A 23,359-nucleotide genomic window follows, 5' to 3' on the forward strand; every position below is an offset into this window, starting at 1 on the left:
TGGGCACTGAAGAGGGCACCTGTTGGGATGAGCACTGGGTGTTGTATGGAAACCAATTTGACAATAAATTTCATATTAAAGAAAAATAAATAAATAAAACAGATACCATTACTGTAACTTCCACAATAAATCCCAGGGATAAAAGCTACAGCATAGGGCATATAGTCAATGGTATTGTTGAATCACTGTTGTACACCTAAAACTAATGTAGCATTATGTGCCAACAATAGTTAAATAAAAAGAAATAGACACATATGAAAACACTGTTTTCAAAAAAATAAATAGATACCATTATTTAGGTACAACTTGAACTTGGATACTGCTAAAGAAAGGGATGAGCTTAAATGTTTTTTTAAAACCTTGTTATCATGTAAGTAAGCCATGTGAATTACTTATTTTTAAATCCCCTCACACTAAAATATATACAGATAAAATGATATGATGTTTATTTACTTCAGAATAATCTGACAGTGGGAGAGAAAAGTAGTTGAGGATAGAGATGAAACAAAATTGGTCATGAGTTGGTAACTGTTGATGCTGAATTGTGGGCACATGCAATTTGTTATACAATTGTACCTATTTTTTGGTTTGAAATTTTCCATAAGAAAACAATTTTTAAAATTTCCTCCTACATTATCTGTATGATGCATCATTGTTGTTTTTTTTCTTCTTTAGTTAGTTAACATACAGTGTAGTCTTGGCTTCAGGAGTAGATGCCAGTGACTCATCACTTACATATAACACTCAGTGCTCATCCCAACAAGTGCCCTCCTCAATGCCCACCACCCATTTCCCCATCCCCATCAACCCTCAGTTTGTACTCTGTATTTAAGAGTCTCCTATGGTTTGCCTCCCTCTCTGTTTTTATCTTATTTTTCCTTCCCTTCCCCATGATCATCAGTTAAGTTTCTCAAATTCCACATATGAGTGAAATCATATGGTATCTGTCTTTCTCTGACTTATTTTGCTTAGCATAATATCCTCCAGTTCCATCCACATTGTTGCAAATGGCAAGATTTCATTCTTTTTCATTGTCAAATAGTATTCCAGTATGTGTGTGTGTGTGTGTGTGTGTGTGTGTGTGTGTGTGTGTGTGTTTTAAAAGTTTTTTTTTTAAAGTTTATGAGTTTATTATTTCTAGGAGAGACAGAGAGCACACCTGCACAAGTGGGGGAGGGGCAGAGACAGAGAGGGAGACACAGAATCCAAAGCAGACTCAAGGCTCTGAGACGTCAGCACAGAGCCTGACATGGGGCTCAAACCCACAAACCATGAGATCATGACCTGAGCCAAAGTCAGAAGATCAACCGACTGAGCCATGCAGGTGCCCCATATAAACCACATCTTCTTAATCCAATCATCAGTTGGTGGATATTTGGGCTCTTTCCATAATTTGGCTATTGTTGATAGCATAGCTATAAACGTTGGGGTCCATGTGCCTGTTGTAATCAGCACTCCTATATCCTTTGGATAAATTCCTAGTAGTGCAACTGCTGGGTTGTAAGGTAACTCTACTTTTAATTTTTTGAGGAACCTCCACACTGTTTTCCAGAGTGGCTGCACAAGTCTGCATTCCCCTCAACAGTGTAAGAGGGTTTTCCCTTTCTCTACATCCTCACCAACATCTGTTGTTTCCAGAGTTGTTAATTTTAGCCATTCTGACAGGTGTGAGGCAGTATCATTGTGGTTTTTATTTGTATTTCCCTAATGATGAGCAATGTTGAGCATCTTTTCATGTGTCTGTTTGTCATATGAATGTCTTCTTTGGAAAAGTGTCTATTCATGTCTTCTGCCCATTTCTTCACTGGATTATTTGTTTTTTTGGGGGGTGGAGTTCAGTAACTTCTTTATAGATTTTTGATACTAAGCTTTACCTGATATATCATTTGCAAATATCTTCTCCCATTTTGTCGGTTGCCTTTTAGTTTTGTTGATTGTTTCCTTTTTTGTGCAGAAGTTTTTTTACCTTGATGAGGTTCCAATAGTTCATTTTTGCTTTTATTTCCCTTGCCTTCAGAGACATGTCAAGTAAGAAGTTGCTGTGGCTGAGGTCAAAGATGTTGCTGCCTGTTTTCCCCTATAAGATTCTGATGGTTTCCTGTCTCACATTTAGGTCTTTCATCCATTTTGAATTTATTTTTGTGTCTGGTGTAAGAAAGTGATCCAGTCTCATTCTTCTGCATGTTGCTGTCCAGTTCTCCCAGCACCATTTGCTAAAGAGACTCTTTTTCCATTGGATACTCTCTCCTACTTTGTCAAAGATTAGTTGGTCATATATTTGTGGGCCCATTTCTGGGTTCTCTATTCTATTCCATTGATCTATATGTCTGTTTTTGTGCCAGTACCATACTGTCTTGATGATTACAGCTTTGTAATACATCTTGAAGTCTGGGATTGTGATGCCTCTTGCTTTAGTTTTCTTTTTCAACATTACTTTGGGTATTTGGGGTCTTTTGTGGTTCCATACAAAGTTTAGGATTGTTTGTTCTAGCTCTGTGAAGAATGCTGGTGCTGTTTTGATTGGGATTGCATTGAATGTGTAGATTGGGGAGTACTGACATTTTAACAATATTTGTTCTTCCAGTATGATGCATCATTTTGTGAAATTGATGTCTTTCTGTCCTACCAAATTTTCTGACTCCCCCCCGCCCCCAACACCCTTAAGGAAGGCGAACATGAAAAACATTTCTTCAACCATCTTTTATGATAATTTCATTTATAATTCCTATTACCTTTAAAAGGAATAGGGCCTGAGCCTTGCTAACTTTTAATCTTGTGTATATAGTTTACTTCAATGCTTTGCGTGGGGAATGCACAAATACTCTTTATCTTATGGTTTTGTCGAGCAAGTATCAGTGCAGGACACTTACTCTGATTCGTGTGCCTGCTAAGTGTTGGAATCCGTAATCATGTGCAGTCACCCATTTAATGGGTTTCTAGTTAATTCATATTTTTGTGATGATTATCAGTTACATACCATTTATTTATTTATTTATTTTTTATTTATTTATTTTTTTAATTTTTTTATTTTTATTTATTTTTTTTTTATATATGAAATTTACTGTCAAATTGGTTTCCATACAACACCCAGTGCTCATCCCAAAAGGTGCCCTCCTCAATACCCATCACCCACCCTGCCCTCCCTCCCACCCCCCATCAACCCTCAGTTTGTTCTCAGTTTTTAACAGTCTCTTATGCTTTGGCTCTCTCCCACTCTAACCTCTTTTTTTTTTTTTTTTTTCCTTCCCCTCCCCCATGGGTTTCTGTTATGTTTCTCAGGATCCACATAAGAGTGAAACCATATGGTATCTGTCTTTCTCTGTATGGCTTATTTCACTTAGCATCACACTCTCCAGTTCCATCCATGTTGCTACAAAAGGCCATATTTCATTTTTTCTCATTGCCACGTAGTATTCCATTGTGTATATAAACCACAATTTCTTTATCCATTCATCAGTTGATGGACATTTAGGCTCTTTCCATAATTTGGCTATTGTTGAGAGTGCCGCTATAAACATTGGGGTACAGGTGCCCCTATGCATCAGTACTCCTGTATCCCTTGGATAAATTCCTAGCAGTGCTATTGCTGGGTCATAGGGTAGGTCTATTTTTAATTTTCTGAGGAACCTCCACACTGCTTTCCAGAGCGGCTGCACCAATTTGCATTCCCACCAACAGTGCAAGAGGGTTCCTGTTTCTCCACATCCTCTCCAGCATCTATAGTCTCCTGATTTCTTCATTTTGGCCACTCTGACTGGCGTGAGGTGGTATCTGAGTGTGGTTTTGATTTGTATTTCCCTGATAAGGAGCGACGTTGAACATCTTTTCATGTGCCTGTTGGCCATCCGGATGTCTTCTTTAGAGAAGTGTCTATTCATGTTTTCTGCCCATTTCTTCACTGGGTTATTTGTTTTTCGGGTGTGGAGTTTGATGAGCTCTTTATAGATTTTGGATACTAGCCCTTTGTCCGATGTGTCATTTGCAAATATCTTTTCCCATTCCGTTGGTTGCCTTTTAGTTTTGTTGGTTGTTTCCTTTGCTGTGCAGAAGCTTTTTATCTTCATAAGGTCCCAGTAATTCACTTTTGCTTTTAATTCCCTTGCCTTTGGGGATGTGCCGAGTAAGAGATTGCTACGGCTGAGGTCAGAGAGGTCTTTTCCTGCTTTCTCCTCTAAGGCTTTGATGGTTTCCTGTCTCACATTCAGGTCCTTTATCCATTTTGAGTTTATTTTTGTGAATGGTGTGAGAAAGTGGTCTAGTTTCAACCTTCTGCATGTTGCTGTCCAGTTCTCCCAGCACCATTTGTTGAAGAGACTGTCTTTTTTCCATTGGATGTTCTTTCCTGCTTTGTCAAAGATGAGTTGGCCATACGTTTGTGGGTCTAGTTCTGGGGTTTCTATTCTATTCCATTGGTCTATGTGTCTGTTTTTATGCCAATACCATGCTGTCTTGATGATGACAGCTTTGTAGTAGAGGCTAAAGTCTGGGATTGTGATGCCTCCTGCTTTGGTCTTCTTCTTCAAAATTACTTTGGCTATTCGGGGCCTTTTGTGGTTCCATATGAATTTTAGGATTGCTTGTTCTAGTTTCGAGAAGAATGCTGGTGCAATTTTGATTGGGATTGCATTGAATGTGTAGATAGCTTTGGGTAGTATTGACATTTTGACAATATTTATTCTTCCAATCCATGAGCAGGGAATATCTTTCCATTTCTTTATATCTTCTTCAATTACCTGCATAAGCTTTCTATAGTTTTCAGCATACAGATCTTTTACATTTTTGGTTAGATTTATTCCTAGGTATTTTATGCTTCTTGGTGCAATTGTGAATGGGATCAGTTTCTTCATTTGTCTTTCTGTTGCTTCATTGTTAGTGTATAAGAATGCAACTGATTTCTGCACATTGATTTTGTATCCTGCAACTTTGCTGAATTCATGTATCAGTTCTAGCAGACTTTTGGTGGAGTCTATCGGATTTTCCATGTATAATATCATGTCATCTGCAAAAAGCGAAAGCTTGACTTCATCTTTGCCAATTTTGATGCCTTTGATTTCCTTTTGTTGTCTGATTGCTGATGCTAGAACTTCCAGCACTATATTAAACAGCAGCGGTGACAGTGGGCATCCCTGTCGTGTTCCTGATCTCAGGGAAAAAGCTCTCAGTTTTTCCCCGTTGAGGATGATGTTAGCTGTGGGCTTTTCATAAATGGCCTTTATGATCTTTAAGTATGTTCCTTCTATCCCGACTTTCTCAAGGGTTTTTATTAAGAAAGGGTGCTGGATTTTGTCAAAGGCCTTTTCTGCATCGATTGACAGGATCATATGGTTCTTCTCTTTTTTTTGTTAATGTGATGTATCACGTTGATCGATTTGCGAATGTTGAACCAGCCCTGCATCCCAGGAATGAATCCCACTTGATCATGGTGAATAATTCTTTTTATATGCTGTTGAATTCGATTTGCTAGTATCTTATTAAGAATTTTTGCATCCATATTCATCAGGGATATTGGCCTGTAGTTCTCTTTTTTTACTGGGTCTCTGTCTGGTTTAGGAATCAAAGTAATACTGGCTTCATAGAATGAGTCTGGAAGTTTTCCTTCCCTTTCTATTTCTTGGAATAGCTTGAGAAGGATAGGTATTTTCTCTGCTTTAAATGTCTGGTAGAACTCCCCTGGGAAGCCATCTGGTCCTGGACTCTTATTTGTTGGGAGATTTTTGATAACCGATTCAATTTGTTCGCTGGTTATGGGTCTGTTCAAGCTTTCTATTTCCTCCTGATTGAGTTTTGGAAGAGTGTGGGTGTTTAGAAATTTGTCCATTTCTTCCAGGTTGTCCAATTTGCTGGCATATAATTTTTCATAGTATTCCCTGATAATTGTTTGTATCTCTGAGGGACTGGTTGTAATCATTCCATTTTCATTCATGATTTTATCTATTTGGGTCATCTCCCTTTTCTTTTTGAGAAGCCTGGCTAGAGGTTTGTCAATTTTGTTTATTTTTTCAAAAAACCAACTCTTGGTTTCGTTGATCTGCTCTACAGTTTTTTTAGATTCTATATTGTTTATTTCTGCTCTGATCTTTATTATTTCTCTTCTTCTGCTGGGTTTAGGCTGCTTTTGCTGTTCTGCTCCTATTTCCTTTAGGTGTGCTGTTAGATTTTGTATTTGGGATTTTTCTTGTTTCTTGAGATAGGCCTGGATTGCAATGTATTTTCCTCTCAGGACTGCCTTCGCTGCATCCCAAAGCGTTTGGATTGTTGTATTTTCATTTTCGTTTGTTTCCATATATATTTTAATTTCTTCTCGAATTGCCTGGTTGACCCACTCATTCGTTAGTAGGGTGTTCTTTAACCTCCATGCTTTTGGAGGTTTTCCAGACTTTTTCCTGTGGTTGATTTAAAGCTTCATAGCATTGTGGTCTGAAAGTATGCATGGTATAATTTCAATTCTTGTAAACTTATGAAGGGCTGTTTTGTGACCCAGTATATGATCTATCTTGGAGAATGTTCCATGTGCACTCGAGAAGAAAGTATATTCTGTTGCTTTGGGATGCAGAGTTCTAAATATATCTGTCAAGTCCATCTGATCCAATGTATCATTCAGGGCCCTTGTTTCTTTATTGACTGTGTGTCTAGATGATCTATCCATTTCTGTAAGTGGGGTGTTAAAGTCCCCTGCAATGACCACATTCTTATCAATAAGGTTGCTTATGTTTATGAGTAATTGTTTTATATATCTGGGGGCTCGGGTATTTGGCGCATAGACATTTATAATAGTTAGCTCTTCCTGGTGGATAGACCCTGTGATTATTATATAATGCCCTTCTTCATCTCTTGTTACAGCCTTTAATTTAAAGTCTAGTTTGTCTGATATAAGTATGGCTACTCCAGCTTTCTTTTGGCTTCCAGGAGCATGATAAATAGTTCTCCATCCCCTCACTCTCAATCTAAAGGTGTCCTCAGATCTCAAATGAGTCTCTTGTAGACAGCAAATAGATGGGTCTTGTTTTTTTATCCATTCTGATACCCTATGTCTTTTAGTTGGTGCATTTAATCCATTTACATTCAGTGTTATTATAGAAAGATATGGGTTTAGAGTCATTGTGATGTCTGTATGTTTTATGCTTGTAGTGATGTCTCTGGTACTTTGTCTCACAGGATCCCCCTTAGGATCTCTTGTAGGGCTGGTTTCGTGGTGACAAATTCCTTCAGTTTTTGTTTGTTTGGGAAGACCTTTATCTCTCCTTCTATTCTAAATGACAGACTTGCTGGATAAAGGATTCTCGGCTGCATATTTTTTCTGTTTAGCACACTGAAGATATCGTGCCAAGCCTTTCTGGCCTGCCAAGTTTCAAAGGAGAGATCAGTCACGAGTCTTATAGGTCTCCCTTTATATGTGAGGGCACGTTTATCCCTTGCTGCTTTCAGAATTTTCTCTTTATCCTTGTATTTTGCCAGTTTCACTATGATATGTCGTGCAGAAGATCGATTCAAGTTACGTCTGAAGGGAGTTCTCTGTGCCTCTTGGATTTCAATGCCTTTTTCCTTCCCCAGTTCAGGGAAGTTCTCAGCTATAATTTCTTCAAGTACCCCTTCAGCACCTTTCCCTCTCTCTTCCTCCTCTGGGATACCAATTATGCGTATATTATTTCTTTTTAGTGTATCACTTAGTTCTCTAATTTTCCCCTCCTACTCCTGGATTTTTTTATCTCTCTTTCTCTCAGCTTCCTTTTTCCATAACTTTATCTTCTAGTTCACCTATTTTCTCCTCTGCCTCTTCAATCCGACCTGTCGTCGTTTCCATTTTGTTTTGCATTTCATTTAAAGCGCTTTTCAGCTCCTCGTGACTGTTCTTTAGTCCCTTGATCTCTGTAGCAAGAGATTCTCTGCTGTCCTCTATACTGTTTTCAAGCCCAGCGATTAATTTTATGACTATTATTCTAAATTCACTTTCTGTTATATTATTTAAATCCTTTTTGATCAGTTCATTGGCTGTTGTTATTTCCTGGAGATTCTTCTGAGGGGAATTCTTCCGTTTGGTCATTTTGGATAGTCCCTGGAGTGGTGAGGACCTGCAGGGCACTTCCCCTGTGCTGTGGTGTATAACTGGAGTTGGTGGGCGGGGCCGCAGTCCGACCTGATGTCTGCCCCCAGCCCACCGCTGGGGCCACAGTCAGACTGGTGTGTGCCTTCTCTTCCCCTCTCCTAGGGGCGGGATTCACTGTGGGGTGGCGTGTCCCGTCTGGGCTACTTGCACACTGCCAGGCTTGTGTTGCTGGGGATCTGGCGTATTAGCTGGGGTGGATAGGCAAGGTGCATGGGGGCTGGAGGGGCAGGCTTAGCTCGCTTCTCCTTAGGTGATCCACTTCAGGAGGAGCCCTGTGGCAGCGGGAGGGAGTCAGATCCGCTGCCGGAGGTTTGGCTCCGCAGAAGCACAGAGTTGGGTGTTTGCGCGGAGCAAGTTCCCTGGCAGGAACTGGTTCCCTTTGGGATTTTGGCTGGGGGATGGGCGGGGGAGATGGCGCTGGCGCCTTTGTTCCCCGCCAAGCTGAGCTCTGTCGTCCGGGGGCTCAGCAGCTCTCCCTCCCTTTGTCCTCCAGCCTTCCCGCTTTCCGAGCAGAGCTGTTAACTTATGACCTCCCAGACGCTAAGTCGCGCTTGCTGTCGGAACACAGTCTGTCCGGCCCCTCCGCTTTTGCCAGCCAGACTCGGGGGCTCTGCTTGGCCGGCGAGCCGCCCCTCCACCCCGGCTCCCTCCCGCCAGTCCGTGGAGCGCGCACCGCCTCGCCGCCCTTCCTACCCTCTTCCGTGGGCCTCTAGTCTGCGCTTGACTCCGGAGACTCCCTTCTGCTAATCCTCTGGCGGTTTTCTGGGTTCTTTAGGCAGGTGTAGGTGGAATCTAAGTGATCGGCAGGACGCGCTGTGAGCCCCGCGTCCTCCTACGCCGCCATCTTCCGGAACCGAGACCTACGTACCATTTATTTAAAAATTATTAAAATTACCGTGCAGTGGTGCTAACCCTGAACTGATGATTAATATAGCCAAAAGAGCCAATGGACAATTCACTAATTTGGAGGGCTCTTGGGGAAATAGACTTGGCTTGGATTCGAATCCCAACTCTGCCTCTATGAGCACTTCAGGCAAATTATTTCACATGTTTTGCCTTCATTTTCATCCATAACTGGACTAAAACTATTTACCTCACTGAGTTGTTTAGAAGATTAAATTAGGCTTGCCTCTGCCAGATTCACAGACCCTCTCATTCTCTCTTGAACCCACTTCTGTCAATTTTTACCTCTACCACTCTACTGAAAAGCACTATGACCTTCACTTTGGTAAGTCTAAAAGAACTCTCTCAATTCTTAAGTGTTCTATCATCTGTCACCCTGGACAGATGCACAGCCATCACCTTCACTTGACTTAGGTCTTTACTCAAATTCATTTGCTCAGTAAGACTCACTACCCAATTCAAAATTTTAGCCTCTATATTTCATATTCTTGCTGTTCTTAGCGGTTGGCACTATTTAATATAGTTTACTTATTTTTCTTATTTATTTTCTGCCTTATCTCCTCCTTGCCTGCCTTTATCTCTCCTCCCACATAAACTCCATGAAGGCAGGCATTTTATCTACTGTTTTTATTGTCTGTCTTTATTGCTTAAAACAGTTGGTAGAACATAGTGAGCATTCCACAAATATATGTAGAATTAATGAGTGGATGAGACAATGTATTTGTGCCATAAAAGTATCTGCACATAATAGATGTTGAACCCAAAATGATTAACTCTTTCCTTTTTCACAAACAGAACACTGAAATAATTGCTTCAACTAATGTTGATAATAATTCTGGATGAATTAGATCCCAAGCTAGTACTCCAACCATTCAATGGAATGGTGTTAAATATTGTCACATATATTATAATTTTTAAAATCCATTAATTTATATTTTCAATACACATTTATTCAGGGTGCATTATGTAGTAGGCATTGATCTGGGCATCTCTAGTGAGGGGGAATATAATGCATTGCTGCTTTTAAGGAGTTCCCAGCCTATTGGGGAAGCAGACACAAAAAGATATCAATATATCATAATAAATATAAAATTAGGGAAATATGCAGGACAAGAGACCCTCAATCCATCCTGAGAGGCTCAGAAAGATCTCCAGAGGAGACAATAATTGAACTAAGTGTTAAAAATGAGCACAAATGAGGGGAGTGGAAGGCACAAAGGCAAGCCACACAAGGAAGCTCGCTCAAGCAATGAACTAGGTGAGAAAAAGTATATGTGTGATTTGTGTGTGTGTGTGTGTGTGTGTGTGTGTGTGTGTGATTGTGTGGTGAGTGGGGCAGTTGGGGTTAGATTTAGTACTGATAGATATTTAAGTGTGATGTGGTTGGATGCTTATTTTTGTTTTGTCTCTTTTCCCATACTTTCTCTTTGTGACTAATATATAGGTACAGTATAGTATATAGGTATTACATTTTACCTACAGGCATAAACAGGGCCTCCATACTTTCTTACATCTCAAAATACTCTTTTCTGGGATCAGGACTCCTTAGAGTATATAATCACTACATGAGAAGATAATTTTTATTGTAAGTATCACTTAAGCTATGTAGATATGGCTAAGGAAAATTAAATATTCAGATTGAAAAAAATTGATTTGCCATGTCGGGGAAAAAAATCCTCTTGCTTCGTTCTTCCAGAAACCAGTGTATAAAAAAAAACCAGTTTGTTCAATATGGAATTTTGCACGTAGAGAAAGAATTTTGCTTGAACTGCCTAAAATAAGCCAAATGAGACTTGTAAAAACAAGAGCCTAACACTTTGGTAAATCACAATTAGGTACAATTTTGCAAATTAAGAATTTGAAAATTAAAAGCCATGAATATTCAAAGAGAGACTTTTTAAAACCATTTTATAAAAAAAGGAAGAGTGCTAACATTTTTATTTTATTAAGAAAAATTGTGTTGGTTAAAAAGGAAAATTGTGAGACTTACAGAATGACTTTGTGCAACTATCTTATTAGAAGCAGCTTATTAGGCTCAAGAGAGGAGTACTGAAAATACATCTTCTGAGTGTTTATCACAAAAACCTTGTCAGGCAAACACATGCAAACCTATGTTACTTCTATTCTGTAAGTGAGCAAAAAAAAGTGTGAGGAGACTCACACTAGCATTCCAAGTGGGATATAATAACCCAGGTCATCGGAGAGCTGCTGTGATTTGAAGTTGATTTGGCTCTCTTCATCAAGAGCTCTGATAAACTGTTTTATTATTCTAGAAGATTGCTAGTTGTTCCCCATAATCTCTTTCTCCCTTTGTCCTGGGATCCTACTGTACACACATCGGCTAGATTTCATTGCATCCTTGCCGCTATGTGTGGCCTCGTGACTATGTTTGAACCAAGGGGACATGAGCAGAACTTATTTCCCTAGACCTTGACTCTTTCCTCCTTTCTTTTTTTCTGGAAAATGGATGTGTCCCTGTGCTGTTGGGCCCAAGAAGACAAGGATGGTACCTTATGGATGATAAAGTTGGGAGACTGAGCTGCCCGGTCAGTTTGTACTGGCCAATCTGTTGTGTACGAAAACTTCATAACTGTTTTCACAACAGTCTTACAACAATACTTGTTATTATATTATTGGTTTCTTTGTTACATGTACTTAGCTTACTCCTTCATAAATACAATTAGATATATTTCTTTGTGACTAATTCTTAGAAGGTCCAGACAATTGATGAGGTCAGCAAACTAAGCAAGTTATTGAAGTCAGTATGTCTAAAAGCAGCACTAAATTAATAAAATACAAAGATAACTAATATTCTTTGTTTTTAGTTTGTAAGTAATTCATCAGTAACTTTTTTAAAGTTTATTTATTTATTTATTTTGAGAGAGAGAGAGAGAGAGAGACAGCAAGCACATGAGAAGAGGAGGGGCAGAGAGAGAGAGAGAGAGAGAGAGAGATAATCCCAAGTAGGCTCCATGCTCTGCACTAAGCCATATATAGGGCTCGATCTCATGAATCTGTGAGGTCATGACCTGGGCTGAAATCAAGAGTCGGAGGCTAAATGACTGAGCCACCCGGGTGGCTCAGTAACTCATCAGTACCCTCATCAGTAACTTTTAAAACAAATATTTGAACACATTCTGTGTCTCAATTTTATTCATATTAAAGCACTTCTTTCCAATATCATTTAAACATTTTCCTGATCTCAAGGTACATATATTCTAGGACAGAGAGATGATAATAAATAAGTAAATTTAAAATGTGCAATAAAACTTCTGATTTCAGAGGCACACCACTGAGTTCTCCCTTTGAATAGTCCTCCCTTTGAATGAAGTCAGGCTTGTGTTAAACCACCAAATATGACAAAAGTGAGGGGTGTCACTTTCATAATTATGTTCCATTATATTAGATTCCATTTAGAAGATTGTGGAGAGAGATTCTCCCGCTGGTGTTGAAGAAGCAAGCATTTATGTTGTAAGCTGTCTATGGAGAGGATCACATAGTGATCCTCTAGGTATGGTGACCTCTGGAACTGAATTGTGGCCTCCAGCTGTCAGCTAGTAAGAAGTGGGTACTCAGTCATATAGCTGCAAAGGGATGAATTTTGCCAAAAACCAAGATGAGAATGAAAATTAATTCTTTCCCAATCAAGCTTCCAAATGAGAACACAGCAGGTCAACACCTTGATTATAGTCTTGTGAGACCCTAAGCTAAGTCAAACCTAGACTCCTGACCCACAGAAATTGTGAAGCAATAAACCTGTGTTGTTTTAAGCAACTAAAATTTTTATAATTTTTTTACACAGCAGTAAAAAAACCAATGGAAAACCAATAGAATCACCAATAGTGATGCATTTTATGAAAACAACAACCCCAAACTCCACACCAATCCCAAATACTACATAACTAATTCAGTTTTGCATCCCTGTGGATGAAATTTTCACTCCTCTCAAGTTATTTTCCTACAGTTCAGGATATAAGATGATAGAATTATTCATAAAATAATTAAATTATATAGCAACAATGATAGCAAAACAGCCCATCTTATATTGCATCTCCATCTGGATAGCTGCTTCTAATAGAAATTTCTTTCTAATCTGGTCTTCTTTCTTTATTTTTTTTAAATAGCTGTACAACAAAATTAAGTGAGCTATTTTTCCTTATTTTTTTTTTAAATAAGCTATTGTAATTTGAGGCACATAGGTGGCTCAGTCAGTTAAGTGTCCAACTTTTGATTTCGGCTCTGGTCATGATCTCATGGTTTATGAGACAGAGCCCTGAGTCGGGCTCTGCACTGCAGTGTGGAGCCTGCTTGGGATTCTCTCCCTCTCCCTCTCTCTCTGCCCCTCCTCTGCTCACTCTTGCTCTTTCTCTCTCAAAATAAATAATAAACATTAATAAAATAAGCTATTGCAATTTGACCCAGCAAATTGTAGTAATGAGGATATAGAGAAAAATAAACACTTATAGTCTATGGGAATTCTGTTCTAACAATTAAAAAAATTCTAGTATTTCTTATCCTTAGAAATCATGTAACAAAGACATTTTTCTTAAGAAAGTATAAACACAAAATATTTATAAGTAGATACAACTAAAATTATTTGGAAAATATTCCGTTAAATTAACAATCTATGGTTGGGAGGTTTAGTACATTATTAATTTCTTAATATTAAAAAAAAGCCTTATTTCCCTTGGTGAATATCAAAACTCATTCTTCTCTAAGGGCATGTCTGCATAACAGGAACATTTTGTTTCCGTACAAATGCAAATGGAAATATACCTGGGTGCAAATTTCTTAACAAGAAGGCTGTTAACTTACATGGAGCATTTTACTTAGTTTCTCAAATTCAATCTCTATCATCAGAAATTCTGATTCAGCAGGTCTGGGCAAAGACAAGGTTTCAGAAATGGGAATGAAGGAAAGTGGAAAGCCTGTGCCTCTGAGTTTTTATGAAGTCTTCTTGAGGATGCTAGTTTGTGACCTACTTTCTTCAGTTTATTGAGTCTTAGTACAGTAGGTCTGATGAGAGAAGGAATGGTTTCTAGTTTCTGTGATGCTATAATCCAAGAACCAATTTCCTGCCACCATCTTTTAAATAAAATTTGCTGTTTCAAGTTCCAAGAAGTCTCAGTAATTGATATCAATTATGTCCCTGCTTAGTAGATCTTTTCCTCCATTGGTGAATTTAAATTCCTAGAATATAGAAGAGAATGGAAAGAAATTAAGTGTGTGTGTGTGTGTGTGTGTGTACACGCATTGATGGTTGGATGGATGATGGAGAAAAAAATTGTTAAATACTGTAACTGAAATATCCATGCTTAGGTATATAACCTGTACTCAATCTTCAGGTCACCTCCCCTATGATGTATCCTTCATTTCTTCGCAAAACCATGCTCCACTTTATCTTGGCTATCCTAGCAACCTGTAAATAACTCTCTACATGCGTCACAGTATTTTATAGCTGTCTTTCACCTCTGGTAGGGATTTCACCCAGTCTGCCTGTGCAATCCTGAGTTCCTAGCACAGTATGTGGTATGGGGGAGGTTCTCAACACATGAAAGAAATTGGACTTGAAAAGTATCAGAAAGAGGTGAAAGTAGAAAAATATGTGGGTAAGAAAGAAGAAATGGCATATCAGATAGTATCAACCTTGATAACTTTTTTGGACTTCTTATTCATTTAGAGTTTGCGGCTTGAGGCTCTTTTTTCTTCCATTCATTTCCCCCTATTTCTCCTACTTTACTTCTCATCCTACCATCCTGATATATAAAGTTTTAAAACCGATAATGGGTGGTGCAGCCACTCTGGAAAACAGTGTGGAGGTTCCTCAAAAAATTAAAAATAGACCTACCCTATGACCCAGCAGTAGCACTGCTAGGAATTTACCCAAGGGATACAGGAATACTGATGCATAGGGGCACTCGTACCCCAATGTTTATAGCAGCACTCTCAACAATAGCCAAATTGTGGAAAGAGCCTAAATGTCCATCAACTGATGAATGGATAAAGAAATTGTGGTTTATATACACAATGGAGTACTACATGGCAATGAGAAAGAATGAAATATGGCCCTTTGTAGCAACGTGGATGGAACTGGAGAGTATGATGCTAAGTGAAATAAGCCATACAGAGAAAGACAGATACCATATGTGTTCACTCTTATGTGGATCCTGAAAAACTTAACAGAAACCCATGGGGGAGGGGAAGGAAAAAAAAAGAGGTTAGAGTGGGAGAGAGCCAAAGCATAAGAGACTGTTAAAAACTGAGAACAGACTGAGGGTTGATGGGGGGTGGGAGGGAGGGGAGGGTAGGTGATGGGTATAGAAGAGGGCACCTTTTGGGATGAGCACTGGGTGTTGTATGGAAACCAATTTGACAATAAATTTCATATATTGAAAAAAAAGAAAAAAAACTGATAATGGGGTTATTAATAGCTTTCCCAAAGTTGATAGAATTGTTTAAAGTCTAAACAATTATAGCTGTCTTCTTTAGCACTTTATTCAGTAGTAAAAGTAGACGTAACCACTATCCTAGTATGCATATGAATAAATGAAAGAGTATATTCTTTTAAGAGGGCACAACACACCGACATTCTTGAGCATTTATTATATCCCAGGCACTGTGTTGAACACATACTTAGATTATTTCATGAGTCCTTCTATTAATCTATGAGTCAGGAATTATATTTCACAAAGGAGAAAATAATATTATAGCGGTTGTATAAATGGCCCAAGGTCCCACAGCTGGTGAATAATGGAGCCAAAATTTGAATGCAGATCTATCCTAATAAATTCTAGTGCCTTGTAGCCTAGACTGAACTTATTTGCAAGGGATACAGTAGAGAGCCACCTGTGCATTTTAACATATCAGAGAGGATGCACCTGTTGTGGGGAAGGTCTAGCCTAAGCTAACTCATTTATTTTGCTTTGCATATTTTGAATTTTTAGCACCTTGTCATTTTCATACAAGCTACCCACTCTATACCCAAACTGTAATCTCCAAATTCTTGGCTAGTAAATGTCTCTCACAGCTAAAAATGCCCCATTTCTACTCTCAGAACATTTTAGCTTTATTTTACAATATGTATTAATATATTTAGGTTTCAATGTCCCATCTTGACAGTAATTTGAATTAATATGCAAGATTTCCATACATATGAGGATTTAGCTTATGTATAGTCATCTATATTCATACCACATTAATCATTTCAATCTAATCTCCGAAATAAACCTTATATTCTAAACAGGACTATTTCCATTCCCTAAAGAAATCAAGTGAATTTTTGTCTCTATATCCTTTCTCACCAATTTTTCTGAAACACCTTTAAATATATGTTTAGCAAAATACTGTCCATCTTTCAAGGACCCACTAGAAAGTGCTCATTTCTCTGCATTGAGTAAACATCAGGGAAAAAAGATGCTGACACTTCGTAGTCCTTCCTACCCAGATTCCTGGTGACTTTCAACCTTAAAGTTGTGTGGATTGTAATGAATTTGGGATGTTCGAATGTGGGATATTTATTTATTTGGAATAAAGCAACCCTGTTTGCTAAAGAAACAGGAATACAGAGAATATGACTCAGGGTTCTGGAAGAAATATTGCTAAAAATTAATGGGCCTTCAGATCCTAGTCACCAGGTGAGTTGTTGGGTGGAATCTCAGTCCTATAAATGAACTGAACTACCAGAGAGGGTAAATAGGCTAAAGACACAGTGAAGAAACAAGGTCCCGAGGGGCAGGGACAAGAAAGAGATGAACAGAGAATGCTGTACTGAGACATCACTCCAGCTCTGTACCTCTTGGCTACATCTGGTATGTACATTAATTCTTTCATTCACTCAGTAATTCATTGAGCATTTATTATCATTTATGTGTCAGGAATTAACAGGAATAAAATGAATAAAATGCATGTCCTTAGAGTGAGGATGAAAGATAAATATTAGGGATTTAAGTTGAATAATACTCAATATTTTTCATGAAAGGACATTGAGTGGACACTCCTGGAAGTTTTATCTATCACTGACTCAGATCACTCGTACCAAGACATTATGAAGGACCAAAGACCATGCTTACTTGCTTCCAGCTTTCTGAGTTAGAGTTCTCTGAAGAGGATCAGCTGGCCCTGAGGCACTTGTCTAGGTAATTCTTCCACGTGACACATGTTGAATTAAAGGCATGGCTTGTCAAAATCATTTGAACTGTTAGAGGCGAAAAAGGTTGGGGACAAGGGGGTAAAATGGAAGTCTTGAGATTCCAGTTCTGGAATTCCATTATGGAATTTGATATGAACCTTCCAACACATTTTCTGCCCCGATTAATGATGGGGCAGGAAATGGATAGGGCCTATCTAACAAGTCAGGGAAGGAATTGTGGGCATAAGTGATCTCAGCTTGAGCTGGAGTAGACAGCGGGACAAGGACAGTTCTGCTGTCGCTTCCTCCATTAATGGCCCAAACTGGAGTGCTGGTTTATCACACTTCGTTTACATCCACTTGCTACTTGCCTTGTACTGGGACTGTGACAAGAGAGGATGCAGCAGTGCTGGGTCCTCAGGCCAGAAGGGTTTAAAGGAAACTCACTGCACTTCAAATATTAGTCCTGGGAGAAAATCAGGTAGTCTAGACTCTGCACCCATCACAAACTCATGTGTTGTTGCTATGAGGCTTCCAAAAGAGAGGAGTGGGGAGCACATATCAGGAGCTTGGGCAAGGGTGGTGGTGGTGGTTTTCCTAGGAGACTTCCTCAACATAGCAGAGTCTTTTGTTAGAGACTCTGCCATAGGAAAAAAGGAAATGATAAGGTCCAGGGTATTTGGACCCTCTCCAAACTATGCGGACATGAAGGGTGGGTCTCTGATTTTAAAGAAAAATACTGGATTAGTATTATTATTATAAGATTTGCATGGCTTTAGAATTCACCTCTCTCTTCCCCATGCCCACTTCACTGTGTTGAGACTGAATTCTGAGTAGGGAAAGTAGGCAGACCACCGCATTAAATGCAGGCAAAGCTGAATCCTGGTTGCGTTAGATGGGCCTTAGGTCTGCACTGAATTCTACTTCCTGGCATGTGTATACGAGCTCTGGGTTTGGAGGGCTCTTGGGACAACCTGAGCTGAACGTACATGGTCTTGTTCCTGTTCAGCTCCATCTTCCTCTCCAAACATCTGACTTCCTCATCCAACCACGGCCTCAAATCGGGCCAAACATATTTGCCTCAAGGCCTTTGTACATACTATGACCCTTGCCTAGAAAGCTCTTCTTGAAAATGTCCACACAGTTTATTCCCTCACTGTAACACTCCTTTCAAAATTCATCTTATTGGAGAACACATCACCCTTTCTCCCTATTCTCTTCATTTTTCCCCATACGCCTTTTTATGGCCTATCACTCTATGTATTTTCTTCGTTCATTTTGTTTCCCCACACCAGAATGCAAACTCCGTGGGGGAAGGGGTTTGCTTTGTTCAGTGCTGTGTGCTCAGGACCTAGAACCATGCTTGGCACATAGTAGGTGCTCTGTAAATATTAGATGAATGTGTGCCTGGTCACCAAAATTTAGATGCAGTATGTAGATAATGACCAAGACCTACAAAATGGTGGGACCAAGGTATTTGTCATGCTGTGTGTTTCAGGATTCTTTTAGGGAACATGCTAGGCCCGAGTCTACTCTGTGGGGTTGTTAAGAGACACATCCACAAGTAGCTGTGGTAGGTGGACACAGGAGAAACAAAGCAGGGGGTGACATCATCTCTGATGGTACACAAGCAGGTTTATATTGCTAGATTATAAACTTCCTGGAGGTGCTTTTGTTACACTTACGTTATCTTAATAGCAACTAGCCCAAGGCCATACATACATGCATACTCAATAACACTTACTGAATGAATGAATAATTTGATACTGAAATTACCAAGCTACATAGTTGGGAATTATTTAAAGAATATCTGTAAAATAACTTCCTTAAAATTACAGCTTGGGTTTAGATTTATTATAAAATGAACTATTATTCCATTTCAGGAATGAGATAGCATTAACCTGAAACATGAGCCCACATAATATTCAATCAGATAAATGGAACGTTCTGTCAAAGGACTGTGAGAATTAACTGAGTCGCCACATGGGAAGCATTTAAAACAACTGGATGCATAATAAGATCCCAGCGATGAGAAGCAGTTGTTAGTAGTAATAGTAGTGGTGGTGTTCTGTGGGGTGTGTGTGTGTGTGTGTGCGTGTGTGTGTGTGTGTGTAGTTGTGTATTGTCTTCTCAAACATAGAGCAAATCTTTTACAGTAGAAGCCATGTAATATATTTATAGGCACAAGGAACAGGCTCAATACAAACATGTTAGATAAATGAATCCATTATTCCATTTGAAGAAGTTTTCTATCTGCAAAGAGCTTTGGAATAGTGTTGTTGCTACTACAGACAGAGAGAGACAGAGAAGGGAGGAAAAGCTTAGTTGTGTGCTGGAGAATGTGGACTTTAGGGTTTGATAGTGCTGGGCTTCAGTCCTATGCACTAGTTGTGTTTATGTGGAAAAATTACCTAATCTTTCTAGGATTCATCTCCCCTGTCTATAAAATGTCTAACAGTAACAATAACATGCCCTTCACAACTTTTTCAAGGACGAAGTAAGTATGGTGCAACATGCCTGGTGCAGTTCTTGCACTTGATTTTGCCAATTGTTATAATTATTTTTTAAATGTTTATTTATTTTGAGAGAGAGAGAGAGAGAGAGCAGGGGAGGGGCAGAGAGAGAATCCCAAGCAGGTTCCCCACTGTCAGCTCAGAACCTGACGTAGGGCTCGAACTCACGAACCATGAGATCATGACTTGAGCCGAAATCAAGAGTCAGATGCTTAACTGACTGAACCACCCAGGCGCCCCAGCCAATTATTATAATTCTTATAATCACTTAGGAATTCAGAGTTGTATCTTAGAAGAAGTACAGATATTTAACAATGTTAACATATAACATACCTCTTTCTCCCTCTTACAGTTTATGGAGTTGAGGACACCAACAATAAAACAGGTTAAGTCAGTAAGTATTTCTCCTTCATTCATTTGGAAATGCATCATGTTCTGTTTTGGGACCACTCCTGAATTCTTGTCTTACATTATTATGAAGAATTTCACTTGTGTGGCTTGTAATCTTGTAACAAATGAGGTTAGCAGTTGGTGGGGAGACCGTGTCTCTGATTAGGTTAGAGTCCCAGCTGTGTTAGCCCGTCCCTTATATTGGGCATCCTGCTTCTGCAAAAAGTGACTTGACGGAGCTGTAGCCTGCACATTCTAAATTGGGGGCCCAGTCTCCCTACTTCTACCAGCAACAGAACCAGCAGGTCCATAAGCTGTCTGCAAAGCCATTTCCTCATGTGTCAAACGAACACAACAACCTCAAGTGCTCTCAAATGCCTGTTGTGAGATGGAAATGGGCTAATGTACGTGTGAGTGCTTGGTAAGCTGTCAAGTGGGGGATAATTACAAGGTAATATATGACTAATAAATCAACAATGATTTATTGATTGATGCCAGAGTGAGTGACTAATTTCACCGGGCCTGAGGCATTTAGGAAGTTGTATTTGTGTCGTATTTTCACAATTCCAAGGGCTTGAATTAAAATGCGTTTTTAAAAATGATTAACTTGAGAAAACTACCTCAGAGATACCGCATGCTCCCTTATGTGAAGTCTCACACTTAAATCTCATTTTTTGGTTATCCATCATCTTTGGGATTTCTGCTTACTTCATGTTAACATTAAAGAAAAATAATGAGTTTTTGGTTTAGCTCTGTCTCCTATGAGAGGGTTGCGAGAGAATATTTACTACTCAGATGGTTGAGACGAACCAAAATATGCATTTGGTCCTCTATTAAGGACACACGATGGTCGCGATCAAAAAGAAAAATGTGGTGGCATATTGCCTGTAATCATTTCAGATGCTAGAGTGTTGTCACAGACTGACTACCTCAAGCAGTAGAGAAACCAGCTGTTATTAAATACTTCTGTTACCCATGGTTTTTAAAAAAATCATCATGCATGCAGTATGACTGGTCATTTTTCTCTGACATCTAAATCTATTACCAATGTAATGACCAAACCCTTTCCTATAACACAATGAGGATCATTGTCTTTCATGAGAGTTTCTGTTTTTCATGAGAGTCAATATTTGCTGACAATAAATCTCTTAAAACATTGTTTCAGTGCAAGGTGTCACACACCACTGAAATAAGGAAAAACTCCTGAAAAACAAGATCCATAAAAACCATCAGCATCTGCTTTCCTAGATGGAGAGCTGAAAGCATAAAATTATAGAACGGGCAAAAATATTTTCTTTTTTTTTTTTTTTTTTTTTTGTATGAAAAATTTCAAGCCAATGTCCACAAATTGCAGTTGGTTGTTTTAGCTCTGTACCTACTTTGAGCCTCCCTTCCACCCCTTTTCTTCACACGATGGGCTTATTACTAAAACGGGATTTATTGTTGTAGAATTCCTCATATCTTAGATTTGTCTGTTTGCTTTCTTGTGGTGCCATTTAATTTGTTCCTCTGTCTTCCATACGTTCTCTAAATGAAAATCCACTCTAGAAGCTTGAATAGATAATGGCACACAGCTTTTTGCTGGGGTACTTACTACAAAATGCTGTGAGCCTCACATTATGTTGTATCAGGAGAAACCACATTTCTGGTTTCCTGTGTTCAGTGGGACAGCCAGACCCTTCATTGTAAAGTTCCGATTGTCTTTTCACCTAATGCCTTTATCTACTGATGATTATTGCTTGAATCAGTTATTTCATCAAGGGCTGCACAACATAGTTTCTAATTCTATCATTCCTATCATATATATGCGTTGGCTGCTATTGATTTCAAAAAAATAACTTTTTCACATCATTTAAGGTTATTTGGTTATCCTGAAACACGGTTTTTACAGAAAGGCAAGATAAATGACTCTTTTTCTTCTAATTGCCAGCTTTCAGAGGAGTAGCTAGTGCTGCCAAATCCACGGTTTGAGTCTAGGTTTGCCCTCCATTTTCACTGCCACAGCCTTGGTTTTGTATGGCCCGCATTGGCCTTTGATTGTACCACTCCCGTAACGTCAATAGTTTCTTCCCCTAAATTGGTTTCCATTCTCCCTCTATTCGTCAATTACTACCAAAATGGTGCCTCTAGACCTGCAATGGATTCTGATTGCCTTCAGAATAAAAGCTGGTGTCCCTTGGTAGGACACTTGAAACCCTGTGATTGCCCATCAACCTACCTGTCGACTCTCAACGGCCACCACACTCCAGGAATGTCAGGAAGCTCAACAAACATGCCTTGCATTTCCCTTCATGCTTCTTATAGGTCCCCTTCAATGGCAATACCATCTGTCTATTGTTTTCTCCGTAAATCCTACTGATCCTTCAAGACTCAATTCTTGTGCAACTTTTCCAGTGAAGGCTTAGTTGAACCAATCTCCTAACATCTCTTAACACAAAGTGATCACTCTCCCCTCCGAATTGCCATGACATTTCCAAGAACCTTGATTTTGACAACTGTTGCTACAGCAGTCTTCCCTCCTTCTCTACTTGGTTGCACATGTGAATCTTCCTTAAACGAAATCACACATTCTAAGAAGCTTTGCTTGTGCAACCTTTATATCCCTTCTATGTCGTGGTGCTCAGAATATTATTATGGAATTATTTTGCATGTGACCGCTTTTGGTTCAATCCTTTTAGGTCCATGTGCAGTTGGCATAATGAAAAATAGTTACATTTTGATAATCATGACCATTATCAAAATATATTGAGTACTTAGGAATCAGGCACCATGTTTAATGCTTTACAGGCCTCACTGTACTTATTCATCACAACTTCTCTGTGGAATATGTTCTGCTCTTATCTCCATGTTATCAAAGAGGAAACTAAGATTTAGAGAAACGACTTAACTTGCCAACACATAAACCAGTGAAAGGAAGAACCATGATTCAAATCCAGTGAGTTCTGAAAAAGACCTATGTCTACAACATCACATTAAATGCCTCCCTCCCCCAAGACTGCTGAAGGAAAGAACTGGTGTGAGGTGTGAGAAAGTCATTACATGTCAATAACTTGGTATGGGCTCCATAAGTTCAGAAACAAAATTTTGTATGTTTGCAGTTTTATTAGGGAGAATAATTCCTGTAGCAGACACTTAAAGGTAAGCCCAGGAATACCATAAAATGGTAAATAAGTAAAATTTGGAAGAAAAGGAAGGCAATTTTTAAAGAAGTATTCTGAATTCATTAGAGATTTTCCATCACTTTTAAAATTTAGATTTTTTAGTATACTGACAATTTACTACTTAAAGAAGATGAAGTAATAGTTCTAAGAGAGAAACTAC

At 39.0% G+C, this 23,359-nt stretch overlaps 1 protein-coding gene and 1 long non-coding RNA gene across 3 annotated transcripts in view; one reads left to right on the forward strand and one right to left on the reverse strand.

Annotated features, from left to right (window-relative positions):
* KLF12 (Kruppel like factor 12) overlaps positions 1-23,359 on the reverse strand; it is a 1,158,470-nt gene that overhangs the window by 627,841 nt on the left and 507,270 nt on the right. The window contains exon 1 of one of the 2 annotated variants that reach the window (XM_042927832.1): positions 17,077-17,217. The exons of the other annotated variant lie outside the window; for it this stretch is intronic. The gene's annotated coding sequence lies outside the window, so the exon portion shown is untranslated. Of the gene's footprint in view, positions 1-17,076; positions 17,218-23,359 lie in introns of those variants that run through there. 2 annotated transcript variants of the gene reach the window in all.
* Positions 17,339-23,359, forward strand: part of LOC122213726 — a 36,091-nt gene continuing 30,070 nt past the window's right edge. Inside the window, exons 1-2 of the long non-coding RNA XR_006199621.1 lie at positions 17,339-17,616; positions 20,001-20,042. This is a non-coding gene — a long non-coding RNA (uncharacterized LOC122213726). The remainder of the gene's footprint in view (positions 17,617-20,000; positions 20,043-23,359) is intronic.

Source organism: Panthera leo, chromosome A1, assembly GCF_018350215.1.
Source record: "Panthera leo isolate Ple1 chromosome A1, P.leo_Ple1_pat1.1, whole genome shotgun sequence".
Taxonomy (NCBI): Eukaryota; Metazoa; Chordata; class Mammalia; order Carnivora; family Felidae; genus Panthera; species Panthera leo.